Genomic DNA, 12,487 nt, shown 5'->3' on the forward strand with positions numbered 1-12,487 from the left:
GAAGAATGAATCAATGCACTCAAAGACAAACTATAGTCTCGTAAAAAATACAAAGTCAGAGGAGAAAAAAGAATAAAAGGATGGAAGAAAGTTCATGGGATTTATAGGACAACATCAAAAGAGAGAATACTTGGGTCATTGTAGTTAAAAAGGGAAGTGGGAAGGACAAAGGGTTAGAGAGCTAATTCAAAGAAATAATAGCAGGATACTTTCCAAACCTAGAGAAATATATAAATTTTCAAGTGTAGGAAGGTCAAACATCACCAATCAGATCACCAATCAGATTCAAGTTTAAAACCTAAGAATCAATATCGTGAAAATGGCCATACTGCCCAAGGTAGCTTATAGATTCAATGCCATCCTCATCAAGCTACCAATGACTTTCTTCACAGAATTGGAAAAAACTACTTTAAACTTCATATGGAACCAAAAAAGAGCCCACATTGCCAAGTCAATCCTAAGCCAAAAGAACAAAGCTGGAGGCATCATGCTACCTGACTTCAAACTATACTACAAGGCTACAGTAACCAAAACAGCATGGTACTGGTACCAAAACAGACATATAGACCAATGGAAGAGAACAGAGCCCTCAGAAATAATATCACACATCTACAACCATCTGATCTTTGACAAACCTGACAAAAACAAGAAATAGCTAAAGGATTCCCTATTTAATAAATGGTGCTGGGAAAACTGGCTAGCCATATGTAGAAAGCTAAAACTGGATCCCTTCCTTACACCTTATACAAAAATTAGTTCAAGATGGATTAAAGACTTAAATGTTAGACCTAAAACCATAAAAACCCTAGAAGAAAACCTAGGCAATACCATTCAGGACATAGGCATGGGCAAGGACGTCATGTCTAAAACACCAAAAGCAATGGCAACAAAAGCCAAAATTGACAAATGGGATCCAATTAAACTCAAGAGCTTCTGCACAGCAAAAGAAACTACCATCAGAGTGAACAGGAAACCTATAGAATGGGAGAAAATTTTTGCAATCTGCTCATCTGACAAAGGGCTGATATCCAGAATCTACAATGAACTCAAACAAATTTACAAGAAAAAAAAACCCCATCAAAAAGTGGGTGAAGGATATGAACAGACACTTCTCAAAAGAAGACATCTATGCAGCCAAAAGACACATGAAAAAATGCTCATCACTGGCCATCAGAGAAATGCAAATCAAAACCACAATGAGATACCACCTCACACCAGTTAGAATGGTGATCATTAAAAAGTCAGGAAACAACAGGTGCTGGAGAGGATGTGGAGAAATAGGAACACTTTTACACTGTTTGTGGCACTGTAAACTAGTTCAACCATTGTGGAAGTCAGTGTGGCAATTCCTCAAGGATCTAGAACTAGAAATACCATTTGACCCAGCCATCCCATTACTGGGGTATATACCCAAAGGATTATAAATCATGCTGCTATAAAGACACATGCACACGTATGTTTATTGCTGCACTATTCACAATAGCAAAGACTTGGAACCAACCCAAATGTCAAACAATGATAGACTGGATTAAGAAAATGTGGCACATATACACCACGGAATACTATGCAGCCATAAAAAAGGATGAGTTCATGTCCTTTGTAGGGACATGGATGAAGCTGGAAACCATCATTCTCAGCAAACTATTGCAAGGACAAAAAACCAAACACCACATGTTCTCACTCATAGGTGGGAATTGAACAATAAGAACACATGGACACAGGAAGGGGACCATCACACACTGGGGCCTGTTGTGGGGTGGGGGGAGGGGGGAGGGATAGCATTAGCAGATATACCTAATGTTAAATGACGAATTAATGGGTGCAGCACACCAACATGGCACATGTATACATATGTAACAAACCTGCACGTTGCGCACATGTACCCTAAAACTTAAAGTATAAAAAAAAAAAACCTCGACATGTTATAATCAAACTCTCAAAAGTCAAAGACAGAGAGGACCCTGAAAGCAGTGAGAGAGAAGAAGCAAATGGCATACAAGGGAGATCCAATACACCTTGCAGCAGTCTTCTCAGCAGAAACTTTGCAGCCAGGAGGAAGTGGGACAATATATTTACAGTGCTGAAGAAAAAAAGCCCTGCTAACAAAGAATACCGTACCTCGCATATATATGCTTCAGAAATGAAGGAGAGACATGAATTTTCCAGACAAACAAAAGCAGAGGAAATTCATTGCTATGAGACATGTACTAGGAATTCTAGCTAGAACTATTAGGTAAGGGAAAGAAATAAAGGGCATTCAAATTAGAAAGGAGAAAGTAAAATTGTTTGTGTTTGCAAATGACATGATTTTATATGCAGAAAACCCTACAGACTCCACCAAAAACATCTTAGGACTAACAAACAAATTCAGTGAAGTTGCAAGACACAAAATCAACATACAAGAGTCAGTAGTATTTCTATGCATCAATGATGAACTATTTGAAAACACAACCAAGAAAGCAATTCTATTTATAATAGCTATGAAAACAAAATACCTAAAAATAAATTTTGCCAAGGACTTGAAAGATCTCTACAATGAAAACTCAAAATTAAAAAAAACTGATGAAAAAACTGAATAAGACACTAATAAATTGAAAGATATTCATGTTCCTAGATTGGAGGAATTAATATTGCTAAAGTGTTCTTACTACCCAAAGCCATATACAGGTTCGGTGCAATCCCTATCAAAATGCCAATCACATTTTAAAATATAAAATAAAACAATTCTAAAATTCATATGAAACCACAAAAGACCCCAAATAGCCAAAGCAATCTTAAGGAAAAAGCGCAAAGCCTGAGGTATCACACTTTGGTAAGTGTGAGGTATCATTTGGTAATGAGGTATCACATTACCAAAACAGCATGGTAATGGCATAAAAACAGACACACAGACCAATGGAATGGAATAGATAACCCAGAAATAAATATACATATTACAACCAACTTCTTTTTGACCCAGGTGCCAAGAGCGCACATTGAGTAAAGGATAGTCTTTTTAATAAATTGTGCAGGGAAAACTGGATATTCACATGCAAAAGAATGAAACTAGACCCCTATCTCTCACCATTTACAAAAATCAACTCAAGTTGATTAAAAACTTAAATGTAAGACCCCAAACTATGAAATTACTAGAAGAAAACATACAGAAACACTTCTAAAGTCAGTCTGGGCAACGATTTTTTTTGAATAAGGTCTAAAAGACAAAGGCAATAAAACTAAAAATAGACGAATAGAATTATGTCAAACTAAACAGCTTTTGTACCACAAAGGAAGCCATCAACAGAATGCAAAGATAGCCTGCAGAATGGGAGAAAATATTTGTGAACTATGCATCTGAGAAGGGGCTAATATCCGGAATATATAAGGAACTCAACTCAATAGCAACAAACAAACAAACAAACAAGCAAACAAAACCCCCCAAATAATCTGATTTTAAAACGGACAAAAAATCTGAATAGACACTTCTCAAAAGAAGACCAACAGGTATATGTAAAAATGCTCAACATCACTAGTCATCGTGGAAGTGCAAATCAAAACCACAATGAGATGTTATCTTACTCCAGTTGGAATGGCTGTTATCAAAAAGACAAAAAAAAACAATAATAAATGCTGGCAAGGATGGGGAACTCTTATTCACTGCTTGTGGGAATGTAAATTAATCCAGCCATTATGGACAATAGGATGGAAGATCCTAAAAAAATAAAAAATAGAACTACCATAAGATCCAGCATCCCACTACTTGATATATATCTAAAGGAAATGAAACCAGTATGTCAAAAAGATATCTGTACTCTCATGTTTATTACAGCATTATTCACAGTAGCCAAGGTATGGAATCATTCTAAGTGTCCAAAAATGGATGAATGCATAAAAATGTGGTATATACTTAATGGAATACTATTCAGTCATAAACAAGTTAGATAGGAGGAATAATTTCTGGTATTCTATTGTACAGCAGGGTGACTATAGTTAACAATAATATATTGTATATTACAAAATTGTTACGAGAGAGGCTTTTGGATGTTCTCACCACAAACAGATGACAAGTATTTGAGGTGCTAGATATGCTAATTACCCTGATTTGATCATTACACAAGGTATACATGTATTAAAATATCACACCATACCCCATAAATATGTACAATTATTATGTATCAATTAAAAACGACACAAAACTTTACAAATATGAAAGTAAGTTTAACTAGGATAATGGCTTGCATTGAAATTCAGGTCTGGTTCTAAAACTCAGCCTCTTCTGTAGTATCACATCACCTCCCACTCAAACTGTAAGAAATCATGTTGGAGTGTTCATGTCAGCTAGCCTCAATATTCAATTGGCCCGAATGATTTGGAATAGGCCAGGTTTCACTGTGGTATGTGGTGATGCCAATCATCCTCCAAGTCTTAGTGGCTTAAAACAGCTCAGCACCACTTTTGCTCATGCTACATATAAATTCTGCTTCATGTTGTCCTCACTCCATGATCTAGGCTGACAGGGAAGCCTTTCTTTGGAGGACTGCCAATCTGTAGACAGAAGGGAAGGGAGAACATGGAGAGTGTGCATTGGTTCTTAAAGTTTCCACTTGGAAGTGACATATCACCTGAGCTCAAATTTATTGGCCCAAGCAAGTCATTTGACCATGTCAGACTCTATGGTGCTAGGGAAGTGCAATTCTACCATGTTCCTGGAAGCACAGAGGCCCAAAATGTCTCTCCACCCTTCCCAAGTTGCCTTCTGGATGAAATATACATGCAAAATCAAATTCTTTACATGTATTGTGACCTTGGGCAGCACATACAGCTGTATGGCTTTGGGCAAATTATCTAATAATTCCACATAATAACACCACAGGGTTGTTGTGAAGATTAAATGAGAAAACTGTCTTTCTTTTTTCTAAGTACACTTTTAAAAAACAGAATTGAGGACACACTGTATATATAATTTCATATTCTACTTTTAAAGTCAATGTTATTTCATAAACATTTCCCCAAGTTATTATGAACTCCTTGTAGGTATTCTTATTATATTAGAATAATATTACAGGATACATTCTAAAATAGGATATACATTTGTATATAAAAGGGCATTTTGCATTTGTAAGATGTTCCCAATTTTCAGTGGCTCCTTATCATCCAAATAGGTGCTACTTCATTAAAGGAAGAAGTGGAATCTCAGGCTGGAATTGCCCCCAACCATTCCCTGGTGAGATGAATCAAACTTCCCACTGAGGACGACAGGCTCCGGCACACATGCTTCTCCAAATAAAGGTTTGGGAGGACTCCTCCCCAAGGAACAGAGTGCTCAGCATTGTTTTGTAGGTCAAGGAGAAAGCCCTAAGGTGGATTAAAAAAATTGCATTTACTGAAGGAAATGGATAAACTGAAACTGCTGCACAGAAAACACTGGTCATTGCAGCTTGAATATTAGTGACCTAGCAAGGAAAGGAGAGAAGATAACAATCCTTAAACAAGTTCAGAGCATCACGGATATGAGAGAGGACATTAGCCATTAGCACACTTCACTTTCCTGGGTGTGGCCTGTGCCCTGAGCCATCTATTTGGGAGCCTATAAGAGCTGGGATCTTAAAGAATATAACTTTTTAATCAATACTATTTCAAAAGTATTATTTTTCTGAACTTAACTGCCACATTTCACCCCCATCTCTGACTTAGAGAAGAATTTAAGAGCTAGAGGAAATGTAAATAATCTTCCATTTATTTATTCATTATTTTATTTACCCACTCATTCACTCATTTACCCACTTTTTCACCACTCACATGCTTCAGAAGCATTTATTACTGTTCTTATATGGAGGGAGACAGACAGTCTCTGGTCTTAGAGGTTCACTTTCTGTAGCTGATATCATGCAAGCAACTGACATTTAACACAGATTGAACTCATTACACGGGGCATTTTGGGAACATAGAAAAGGGACATCTTTGCCAGGTTGGCAATCAGAGAAGGCTTCCAGAGCTGTGATGGTTAGGCTAAGACTTGAAGAGCAAGAAGAGGTTATGAGCAGTCATTTTAACAGGCACCTGGCTAGCTGTTAACCTAAAGGGTACCCCTGGTTTCCTGGCCCACTTATGGGGAGAAGATCTCATATCTGGGCTTAAATGAGGTGAACTGAGCATTGTAGAGCACCTTGAGCTGGCATGGGGATGGGGGAGCAGGTGGTTTTAACCTTTAGGCTCTATTGACACTGTGCTTAGGGCTGATAGGGTTTTCAAGAACCTTCCAGAATGTTTGAGATGTTCCCAATTTGAAATGAAGACAAAACTGCCTAATTGAAATTAATTTATGTGTAATTTATATATATAACTATATACACAATTTATACAAAATGACACATTTATCCATGATTTATACAGTTTCTCATTATGCTCTCCAGTCTAGTCCATGTGTTGAGCAGAGTGAGGAAGCTGTGCTGTGGACCACAGACCTGCCCTTCCAGAACTAGAAGCAGCAGTCACCCACCAAGGCAAGACCAGGGTTTGAGCCCAGCTCTCCAATGGTAACTATGAGACTTTGGACAACTTATCTCTCTGAAGACTTAGCTTTCTTTTTTGACCAGCAGCGATAATGCTGTCCACTCTGCCTACCTCGTAGAGTGGTGTGAAGCAAACCAGGTAACAGATGTCGATGTGCTTTGTAAACTGCAAAGCTCTATATAAACGCGAGCCATCTTGCCTGGCTCTGACTCCAGCCCTGACAGGGCAGGCAGGTAGTTCTGCTCACAGCAGACCTCTGATGGATTCCCCACTTCCCTGTCGACAGCTTCATCTCCCCTAATGTGGAGAAGGCAACATGGGGGACAGTTATTCTGGACTCATTCCTGACTGACTAGGGAGGATGGGTTGGTGTTGTGGAATAGATACATAGGGCTCTTCAGCTCACAAAGCATTTCACATGCATCATTTCACTTGGTTCTCCCAATAGCCCAAGGAGGAAATTGAGGTTTGCTTGTAATCATGCGTCTATGAGCTAAGGAGCCATGACTTGAACCCAGGCTTCTTGATCCCACATCTTGTGCTTATTCCCAAGTTCTCCCTGGGAGTTCATAAAAGAGAAGGAAATACCCAGACAAGGTCATGAATTGAATAAAACGGCATGTCTGTCAACTACAGGTCCCAGAAACTGACAGATTGGTTTCTTTTTCTTTTTGAAGGGAAGATGGAAGCAGGGCGGTGCGTGATGATGACAAGTCTAAGGAAGGAAAATCTCAGGCTTTCTTCCTTTCTGGGAAAGAGGGCTCCTCTGGGGAATGAGAGGACAGGCCCAAACACTAGAACAGGGGATGTTCCCTTCAGCCAGCAGTGGACAGGGAGCTGCCAGCCTTTGTGGCCAGACTCTCCTGAGTTCAAGTCTTGATGTGTCCTTGGGCAAATCACTTAAATTCTTGCAGCCTCAGTTTTATCATCTATAAAATAGAAGTAAAAATAGTTCTGAAATAGAAATGAATTAGATAATGCATGCCAAGCTGCTAACTTCATGCCTGGCACATAATAGATACTCAATAAGAGGAAATTATCACTCTTTAAATATTACCTGAATTAAGTCCAGCAGAGACTGTCTGCCATAGACGGCGTGCTTATGTCCCCCCCACAACCCCACCCCCCAATTCTTATACTAAAATCCTAACCTCCAATGCGATGGTCTTTAGAATTGGGGCCTTTGGTAGGTGATTAGGTCATGAGGACAGAATGCTCATGAATGGGATTAATGCCCTTATAAAAGAGCCAGAGAGCTCCCTCACTCCCTTTTGCCACGTGAGGACCCAGTGAGAAGACCACCATCCACAAATCGGGAAGCAGGTCCTCACTAGACACTGAATCTGCCATCACCTTAATCTTGGACTTCCCAGCCTCCAGAACTGTGAGAAGTAAATTTGTGTTGTTTAAGCCATCCAGTCTATGGTATTCTTAGCAGCCTGAAAAGACTAACAGGCCTTGCCTAGGTCTCTGCCTAGAATAATAAACTAATAAACGACTCTGTTGAGTCACGGAAGAGCAGCTGTGCTGCTGGAATGTGTAATGATTGCAGTTTGCAACACCATACATTTCTTACCTCCTAGTTCCTGGCTTTGCCATCTCTGAAAATTTTCTGAGAAGCAGTTGGCATTCTTTTCCCCTCCCCTCTATGCCCTGCTCTCCTTGTGCACCAGAACACAAACTGTGTGCACAGTGACTAATGCATGCTCTTGTTTTTCATGACCGTAATTGCCTCCACAGTCAAGGCCCTCACCTTTATGGCAGATTAGCAGTGTAGGGCTAAGCACTCAGGTTTGAATCCTTGTCCTACTACTTACTAGCTGTGTGGCTTTAGATAAGTAACCTAACTTTTCTGGTTCTCAGTTCCTCACCTATAAAATGGCATAATGATACAACATGGATCTGGGCTAGTTTTTAAATGAGTTAATACATGTGAGACACTTAACACAGTGTCTGACACACAATAAATGCCTAGTAAATATTAGCTATGAGGGTTGCCACGTTTGTGGCTGATTTTCCTGCTCCTCATCCTCTCCTCCACAATTTATCAAGCCGCAGTTACTGAAACTATCTTCAAACACTGGCTTCCACACAATATCCTCTTGCCGGAGACTATACAGCCGTGTCTCACTTGTTGCCTTTAGGCCGGTTGCCAGACTGCTCATCTGGCAGGCAACGGCTCCCTCTGCCTCCCATCCCACTGTCTCACTCTGGTCATTCCCCACCATCCAGACTTCCTGCTCACTCCCCCTCAGGCTCTCTCCTGAGGTCTCACATCACTGAGTATTCCCAGGACTCCATCTTTGGCTCACTTTTTTTTTCCGTCCTCCCAATCCTGGTAGGTAAGTTCAGCTAAGCCCATGGCTTCAATACCTTTTCTTTCCCATTGACTTCATGCAAATTTCTCTCTCTTTCCCTGATTTGATTTTTTGGTTGTTTGTTTTTGTGATTTCCACCATTGGGGAGTCTTTTTTTTTTTTTTTTTTGCGTTAAGCATTTTTTTTCTTTAGGATCCTCCTTTAAAGTGCAAGTATTCATGGAAGTCATACTGATTAAATCATTAAGACTCTGGGAGGTAGGACTTAAGAAATTAACATCTTATATTATTGGGCACTGGAGGTCTCTGGAAAAAAGGCATTAAAGAGGGACTGGGAGGAGAACACATGAAGAAAGGGGAGATAGGCATATATTACCCCATTTTGCTCAGGAATGGTCTGAGCTGGGCACAGGTAGGGAATAGACAAAGAGGGAAACTCAAAAAGCTGTTGTCTGTAGAAGATGAAGGTGAAGTGGTTGTCAAGCCTGTTAGATTGAAAATGATGCTTCAGGGATTCACAACATCTCAGGTTTAAGGGAGAGGTCCTCTAAAAAATACTGGGCCTCCCTGAGCCTAAGTGAAAATCTTACGGAAATCTACAGGTATCATTCCTAGGCGTTTGTCCTAAAGAAATAACCAGAGATATGGCCAAAGATACAGCATGCCCTTTGAATAATGTTGTGTTGTTCCATGTTACTTCATTAAAACATTGATGAGAAAAAAATGGATTCCCAGATGGGGCCACTGTCTGTATGGGGTTTGCATATTCTCCCTATGTCTGTGTGGGTTTTCTCCAGGTACTTTGGTTTCCTCCCATATCTCAAAGATGTGCATGTTAGGTTAATTGCTGTTTTTAAGTTGTCCCAGTCTGAGTGAGTGAGTGAGTGTGTGTGTGTGTGTGTGTGTGTGTGTGTGTGTGTGTGTGTGTGTGTGCGCCCTCTGATGTAAAGGCATTCTGGCCATGATTGGTTTCTGCCTCAGGTTCTGTGCTGCTAGAATAGACTCCAGCCTCTTGAGACCCTGACTTAGAATAAGTGGATTGAAAAGGAATGAATGAATGAATACAAATGATCATGAAATAAAAATTTGTAAAATATATGATAATCATACAATTGCATGACAATAAAAAGTATGGGACAAAATCTTTCAGAGGGCCCACCATATTGGTTAGTATTTGGTTTTGAACTGTGTGGTTGTAGGAGGTACTCCTTACAATTTTTGCTTGCAAACATTTATTCCTTGATTTAATCCACTACCATTACAACCATTCACGGATCCACCAAAAATTGGGTATATAATTATCATACTTGTTTTTATTAATATTTCTTAAATGTATGCATAGCTCACATTTATTTCAATGTTTAACATTAGAAGTGTTTTAGGCCTTTACTTAGAAATTTGGTGATATGTTTGTGACCAGAAATATGCCGTAGGAACTTAATTCTTGTTTATATCAATTAGCCCATGATAAAATTGGTTTCATTATATGTCATTTCTCTTAAAGTTGCAGTTTCCAACAATGTTAGTGAGGACTTACTGTACAAGAGTATTTGTCATCATAAATATATATTATTTTAAAAATCTGAAAATATCCTTGATGTTGAAGAGTGAGAAACTATTTCAGTGAAAAATTAAACAGATTATCCTTACATTGAAATATGTTGCATTAATTAAAATCATATTTTAAATAATATTTAATGACATAGAGAAATGCTAATGGCATAATGTGAACTGAAAAACTAGGATATAATATTTAATACAAGTGTAACATTAGGTGACAGTATGTGTCTGTTACTTCCTCCCAACTTTCCAGTGAAAAACTATTTTATCTCTAAGAAATATGATAGAACTCTCAAAAGTACATAGAGTTAGCCTTGCAAACTGTATAATATACAGTAAGTTACAGTTTTACTTATTCTGTAAATGCAAAAGCAGAAAATATTTTATTAAGATATAATATAAAAATCAACCATTGCCAAGTCCAAATTGTCACAACCGTTTGTATTAATGTGATGGAAAAAAAAGATTAGAAGGAAATACATTAGACTGCTAATGGTTCATCTCTGAAAGGTGAAGCTATAGGTGATTTCAATTTTCACCTTGATGTTCTAAAATATTTTTAGCATTTTCCACAATAAACAAGAACTGCTTTTTCTAACTGGGTTATTATTTTATTAATCTGCAGAGTCAAAGTTGGTATAACATGGGGCTGCCTCCATTTTTGTTGCTGGCATGGGCTCAGTTTAATAATCTCTTATAAAAACAAGAGACATTTTGTTCTCTGATGTCTCATTCAAAGTAGTGACTTTCTTTCTGATATTCCTGGCAGGTTTGCAGAGGTGATGGGTGATTAGCAAGTCCTCTTGCTTTCTCAGACAGTGAAACTTCATCTGTGTCTGGGTGATGCTGGGCAACTGTTGTGTCTTTCGGAATATTCTATAGGCATATGTATTCTATGTTTAATATTGGATTTAGGATGAAAAATCCTATCTGCTGTCTCTGGCTCACACAACCCTAGAGCCATGTATCTGTCATATCATCATATTAGAAGGCTTAAAAGGTTTTGCAATTCTGATCAGGAGTAAATACACAGGTCACTCCCCAAATCGGTAAGACCCTGCCAAGATATGTCTCCTCTCATAAGGGCAAATAAAGGTTCTTAAATCTAGAGAGGGAATAGTAAATCTTTGAGGACTCTTTGGCTCAAGTTTTTGCCTATCTAATGAACATTCCGGCAAAAATTCTCTTGAGTGTGTGTTTTTAAAGAAAATCTGGATATCAATGTCCTGAACTATAATCAAATTAATTTGTAGAAAATGCATCTTTCACCATCCCCACCGCCACCCTGTCACATTCTCCAGAAGCTCCTATGGCCATGGGCACAAATTTCAGTCTCCTTATCTCAGCCCATGAATTCTCCTCCATGGCCAGTCTGGTTCCCACCAACCTCTTTAGCTTCCTCACCTGCCAATCCCAGAAAAACAACAATTTCTTATAGTCCTTCAAATGTGCCAGGCCATTTCACACCTTGGGGTTTTGCATGTGATGTTTCCTTTGCATCACATTCTTCTATTTCATTTTATTAATCTAGTTAACTCCTGTTTGACTTTAAAACTTGGTTCAGATATTACCATCTCAGGAAGACTTCACTCTTCTGCCATTCCCACCCTCCATATTCCTAAGGATGCCAGGCTTTTCCTCCAGTCCTTGATGTTTCCTGAAGGTGAGTTACTTGACAGCAAAGGTGGTGCCTTCCTCATCTCTGAACGCAGGCCCCCAACACAGAGCCTGGCACATAGCAGACCCAGTAGATACTTGTTGAATAAAGGGATAATTAAAAGGACAGCAGTGCCAGCCATTCTTTGGACAAGGAAAGCAGAGAGCTGAGCCAAGTTCCCATTATTTGGTGAATGCAAATGGTTCATTGTCACGTGCTTAATGCACCACACTGCCTTTATCCTTAGCGGCACAATCGGGGCAGCTGAAACCTCATCCAGATTCAGCAGGCAATTGTAGAGTCCCAGACTCCAGCATCTTCTCTCAGGAAGGTGAATATCTAAATTACTGAAACCAATGCTTGACTGCTTTCTTTCTAGAGATTTTAAGAGACTAAGATAGTAAAGTCTCCCTCAAATGGCTGCCTCATAAGGCACTTTCCTACACCTAAGTTGGAGGGGA

The 12,487-nt window shown here is 39.1% G+C and overlaps 1 long non-coding RNA gene across 1 annotated transcript in view; it reads left to right on the forward strand.

Moving 5' to 3' along the window:
• Nucleotides 1-7,180, forward strand: part of LOC134761030 (uncharacterized) — a 148,523-nt gene extending 141,343 nt beyond the window's left edge. The window contains exons 2-3 of the long non-coding RNA XR_010139250.1: nucleotides 5,142-5,268; nucleotides 6,393-7,180. This is a non-coding gene — a long non-coding RNA (uncharacterized LOC134761030). The remainder of the gene's footprint in view (nucleotides 1-5,141; nucleotides 5,269-6,392) is intronic.
• The last annotated feature ends 5,307 nt before the right edge of the window (nucleotides 7,181-12,487 follow it).

Source organism: Pongo abelii, chromosome 2 (assembly GCF_028885655.2).
Source record: "Pongo abelii isolate AG06213 chromosome 2, NHGRI_mPonAbe1-v2.0_pri, whole genome shotgun sequence".
NCBI classification, from domain to species: Eukaryota; Metazoa; Chordata; class Mammalia; order Primates; family Hominidae; genus Pongo; species Pongo abelii.